We start from the raw sequence: 6,178 nt of genomic DNA, 5'->3' as shown, positions 1-6,178 counted from the left end.
AGCCTCCAGCCCAATGCAGGATTAAATGGGGAACAAACTGGTCAGTCTGGTGCTAAAAATAGTCAGCAGCCACCTCTTCCCGTGAGATATTTCAGATCAGTATCACTCCTCACTTCCTCCAGAGGGAATGCAATGCTCTGCTATTGTACCCTTGAAACATACCCAGGTTGATTCAGCAACCAAGAAATGGAGTTGAAACTAGAAATGGGGAATTCCCTGGCGGTCCAGAGGTCAGGACTCTGCGCTTCCACTGCCGAGGGCCTGGGTCCAATCCCTGGGAAACTAAGATCCCACAAGCTGCATGACATGGCAAAAAAAAAAAACAACCCACAAAAACAAACAAAAAACCTAGATATGACTCAGGGCTACAATTCAAGTTTTATGACATCCCACTGCGTGGTTTTTGAAAGATCACTATGGTGCTCGTCAAGACTGGGGAATAGGGGCTTCCCTGGTGGCACAGTGTATAAGAATCCGCATGCCAATACAGGGGACACGGGTTCGAGCCCTGGTCCGGGAAGATCCCACGTGCTGCGGAGAAACTAAGCCCGTTTGCCACAACTACTGAGCCTGTGCTCTAGGGCCCGCGAGCCACAACTACTGAAGCCTGCTCACCTAGAGCCCGTGCTCCGCAACAAGAGAAGCCACCTCAGTGAGAAGCCTGCGCACCGCAATGAAGAGTAGCCTCCCCTCGCCGCAACTAGAGAAAGCCCGCGCAACAGCAATGAACACCCAATGCTGCCAAAAATAAATAAATTAATTAATAAAAAAAAAAAACAAACAGGTAGTCAGAACATCGAAGGATTACTGTTAATTAAAGAAAACCAGGCATCTCAAGTTAATGAATTTAGCCCTTTTCTATGTATGGGCAGATGCAAGAGTCTGAGATCACTGAAATCATTCTTTTGATATGCACCTTAACTATCTAGGACCAGTGTCCTGCTTTTCTCCATCCTGAATCCCCTCAGGGTGAACGGTGGGGGGGGGGGAGGGTGACATCAGTGGCTGAGGGCTTGGCAGCCCTTTGACTCCATCCTGAGTTCCCTCAGGGCTCACTGTGGGAGGGCAGTGGTGGCTGTAGTGGCTGATGACTGCGACATCCTTCACAACTGGAAGTAAAAGGCGTCAGTAGGTGGTAACGCCAGGCCATTGCCACATGAGCACCAAGTGCAGGTCCTGCTGGAACCCCACACCCCAGCCTTTCTCTCCCTTTTTCAGTTCTGCATCCTGGGGCAAGTTTCCGTATCTGCACTCAAGAGTTTTTGTCTGGCCCAACCTGAAAGGACTTTCTAAATCCTAAAGACAATCTATATCATTCAAACACCAGCTATTGTGATTGAAAACAACTGGAATCCTAAAGGACAATTAGAACCAGATAAAAACAGAGATTGGGTCAGAGAGCCTTGTGAGAAAGTAGTACTTAGCCACAGTGAGCACTGTTACATGCCTAGCCAAGATCCTTAACATTAAAGGGTTTAATTCGTCCAAGTTCTTCTTTCATTTTTGTCTTTTGAGAAAAGTGTCACTGAAAAGCAGCATTTTTTTTTACATCTTTATTGGAGTATAATTGCTTTACAATGGTGTGTTAGTTTCTGCTTTATAACAAAGTGAATCAGTTATACATATACATATGTTCCCATATCTCTTCTCCCTTGCGTCTCCCTCCCTCCCACCCTCCCTATCCCACCCCTCTAGGTGATCACAAAGCACTGAGCTGATCTCCCTGTGCTATGCGGCTGCATAGATACCAAACGTATCTATTTTACCTTTGGTAGTGTATATATGTCCATGCCACTCTCTCACTTTGTCACAGCTTACCCTTCCACCTCCCCATATCCTCAAGTCCATTCTCTATTAGGTCTGTGTCTTTATTCCTATCTTACCCCTAAGTTCTTCATGACGTTTTTTTTTCTTAAATTCCATATATATGTGTTAGCGTACGGTATTTGTTTTTCTCTTCCTGACTGACTTCACTCTGTATGACAGACTCTAGGTCTATCCACCTCATTACAGATAGCTCAATTTCGTTTCTTTTTATGGCTGAGTAATATTCCATTGTATATATGTGCCACATCTTCTTTTTTTTTTTTTTTTTTGCGGTACACGGGCCTCTCACTGTTGTGGCTTCTCCCGTAGCGCAGCACAGGCTCCGGACGCGCAGGCTCAGCGGCCATGGCTCACGGGCACAGCCGCTCCACGGCATGTGGGATCTTCCCGGACCAGGGCACGAACCCATGTCCCCTGCATTGGCAGGAGGACTCTCAACCACTGCGCCACCAGGGAAGCCCCGCCACATCTTCTTTATCCATTCATCTGATGATGGACACTTAGGTTGTTTCCATCTCCAGGCTATTGTAAATAGAGCTGCAATGAACATTTTGGTACATGACTCTTTTGAATTATGGTTTTCTCAGGGTATATGCCCAGTAGTGGGATTGCTGGGTCATATGGTAGTTCTATTTGTAGGTTTTTAAGGAACCTCCATACTGTACTCCATAGTGGCTGTACCAATTCACATTCCCACCAGCACTGCAAGAGTGTTCCCTTTTCTCCACACCCTCTCCAACCTTTATTGTTTCTAGATTTTTTGATGATGGCCATTCTGACTGGTGTGAGATGATACCTCATTGTAGTTTTGATTTGCATTTCTCTAATGATTAATGATGTTGAGCATTCTTTCATGTGTTTGTTGGTAGTCTATATATCTTCTTTGGAGAAATGTCTATTTAGGTCTTCCGCCCATTTTGAGATTGGGTTGTTTGTTTTTTTGTTATTGAGCTGCATGAGCTGCTTATAAATTTTGGAGACTAATCCTTTGTCAGTTGCTTCATTTGCAAATATTTTCTCTCATTCTGAGGGTTGTCTTTTGGTCTTGTTTATGGTTTCCTTTGCTGTGCAAAAGCTTTGAAGTTTCATTAGGTCCCATTTGTTTATTTTTGTTTTTATTTCCATTTCTCTAGGAGGTGGGTCAAAAAGGATCTTGCTGTCATTTATGTCATAGAGTGTTCTGTCTATGTTTTCCTCTAAGAGTTTGATAGTTTCTGCCCTTACATTTAGGTCTTTAGTCAATTTTGAGCTTATTTTTGTGTATGGTGTTAGGGAGTGATCTAATCTCATACTTTTACATGCACCTGTCCAGTTTCCCAGCACCACTTATTGAAGAGGCTGTCCTTTCTCCACTGTACATTCCTGCCTCCTTTATCAAACATAAGGTGACCATATGTGCATGGGTTTATCTTTGGGCTTTCCATCCTGTTCCATTGATCTATCTTTCTGTTTTTGTGCCAGTACCATACTGTCTTGATTACTGTAACTTTGTAGTATAATCTGAAGTCAGGGAGCCTGATTCCTCCAACTCCGTTTTTTGTTCTCAAGATTGCTTTGGCTATTCGGGGTCTTTTGTGTTTCCATACAAATTGTGAAAAAATTTTTCTAGTTCTGTGAAAAATGCCAGCGGTAGTTTGATAGGGGTTGCATTGAATCTGTAGATTGCTTTGGGTAGTAGAGTCATTTTCATAATGTTGATTCTTCCAATCCAAGAACATGGTATATCTCTCCATCTATTTGTATCATCTTTAATTTCTTTCATCAGTGTCTTATAATTTTCTGCATACAGGTGTTTTGTCTCCTTAGGTAGGTTTATTCCTAGATATTTTATTCTTTTTGTTGCAATGGTAAATGGGAGTGTTTTCTTGATTTCACTTTCAGATTTTTCATCATTAGTGTATAGGAATGCCAGAGATTTCTGTGCATTAATTTTGTATCCTGCTACTTTACCAAATTCATTGATTAGCTCTAGTAGCTTTCTGGTAGCATCTTTAGGATCCTCTATGTATAGTATCATGTCATCTGCAAACAGTGACAGCTTTACTTCTTCTTTTCCGATTTGCATTCCTTTTATTTCCTTTTCTTCTCTGATTGCTGTGGCTAAAACTTCCAAAACTATGTTGAATAAGAGTGGTGAGAGTGGGCAACCTTGTCTTGTTCCTGATCTTAGTGGAAATGCTTTCAGTTTTGCACCATTGAGGACGATGTTGGCTGTGGGTTTGTCATATGTGGCCTTTATTATGTTGAGGAAAGTTCCCTCTATGCCTACTTTCTGGAAGGTTTTTATCATAAATGGGTGTTGAATTTTGTCAAAAGTTTTCTGTGCATCTATTGAGATGATCATATGGTTTTTCTCCTTCAGTTTGTTAATATGGTGTATCACGTTGATTGATTTGCGTATATTGAAGAATCCTTGCATTCCTGGAATAAACCCCACTTGATCGTGGTGTATGATCCTTTTAATGTGCTGTTGGATTCTGTTTGCTAGTATTTTGTTGAGGATTTTTGCATCTATGTTCATCAGTGATATTGGCCTGTAGTTTTCTTTCTTTGTGACATCCTTGTCTGGTTTTGGTATCAGGGTGATGGTGGACTTGTAGAATGAGTTTGGGAGTGTTCCTCCCTCTGCTATATTTTGGAAGAGTTTGAGAAGGATAGGTGTTAGCTCTTCTCTAAATGTTTGATGGAATTCGCCTGTGAAGCCATCTGGTCCTGGCTTTTGTTTGTTGGAAGATTTTTAATCACAGTTTCAATTTCAGTGCTTGTGATTGGTCTGTTCATATTTTCTATTTCTTCCTGATTCAGTCTTGGCAGGTTGTGCATTTCTAAGAATTTGTGCATTTCTTCCAGGTTGTCCATTTTATTGGCATAGCGTTGCTTGTAGTAATCTCTCATGATATTTTGTATTTCTGCAGTGTCGGTTGTTACTTCTCCTTTTTCATTTCTAATTCTATAGATTTGAGTCTTCTCCCTTTTTTTCTTCATGAGTCTGGCTAATGGTTTATCTATTTTGTTTATCTTCTCAAAGAAGCAGCTTTTAGTTTTATTGATCTTTGCTATCGTTTCCTTCATTTCTTTTTCATTTATTTCTGATCTGATTTTTATGATTTCTTTCCTTTGCTAACTTTGGGGTTTTTTTGTTCTTCTTTCTCTAATTGCTTTAGGTGCAAGGTTAGGTTGTTTATTCAAGATGTTTCCTGTTTCTTAAGGTAGGATTGTATTGCTATAAACTTCCCTCTTAGAACTGCTTTTGCTGCATCCATAGATTTTGGGTCGTCGTGTCTCCATTGTCATTTGTTTCTAGGTGTTTTTTAAATTTCCTCTTTGATTTCTTCAGTGATCACTTCGTTATTAAGTAGTGTATTGTTTAGCTTCCATGTGTTTGTATTTTTTACAGATCTTTTCCTGTAATTGATATCTAGTCTCATAGTGTTGTGGTCGGAAAAGATACTTGATACAATTTCAATTTTCTTAAATTTACCAAGGCTTTATTTGTGACCCATGGTATGATCTATCCTGGAGAATGTTCCATGGGCACTTGAGAAAAATGTGTACTCTGTTGTTCTTGGGTGGAATGTCCTATAAATATCAATTAAGTTCATCTTGTTTAATGTATCATTTAAAGCTTGTGTTTCCTTATTTATTTTCATTTTGGATGATCTGTCCATTGGTGAAAGTGGGGTGTTAAAGTCCCCTACTATGAATGTGTTACTGTCGTTTTCCCCTTTTATGGCTGTTAGTATTTGCCTTATGTATTGAGGTGCTCCTATGTTGGGTGCATAAATATTTACAATTGTTATATCCTCTTCTTGGATCGATCCCTTGATCATTATGTAGTGTCCTTCTTTGTCTCTTCTAATAGTCTTTATTTTAAAGTCTATTTTGTCTGATATGAGAATTGCTACTCCAGCTTTCTTTTGGTTTCTATTTGCATGGAATATCTTTTTCCATCCCCTTACTTTCAGTCTGTATGTGTCTCTAGGTCTCAAGTGGGTTTCTTGTAGATAGCATATATATGGGTCTTGTTTTTATATCCATTCAGCCAATCTGTGTCTTTTGGTGGGAGCATTTAGTCCGTTTACAGTTAAGGTAATTATCGATATGTATGCTCCTATTCCCATTTTCTTAATTGTTTTGGTTCGTTATTGTAGTTCTTTTCTTTCTCTTGTGTTTCTTGCCTAGAGAAGTTGCTTTAGCATTTGTTGTAAAGCTGGTTTGGTGGTGCTGAACTCTCTCAGCTTTTGCTTGTCTGTAAAGCTTTTAATTTCTGTATCAAATCTGAATGAGATCCTTGCTGGGTACAGTAATCTTGGTTGCAGGTTTTTCTCCTTCATCAGTTTAAATATGTCCT

Source organism: Delphinus delphis, chromosome 10, assembly GCF_949987515.2.
Source record: "Delphinus delphis chromosome 10, mDelDel1.2, whole genome shotgun sequence".
Classification (NCBI taxonomy): Eukaryota; Metazoa; Chordata; class Mammalia; order Artiodactyla; family Delphinidae; genus Delphinus; species Delphinus delphis.
The sequence above is the reverse complement of the archived record's forward strand: the minus strand, read 5'-3'. Positions refer to the sequence as shown.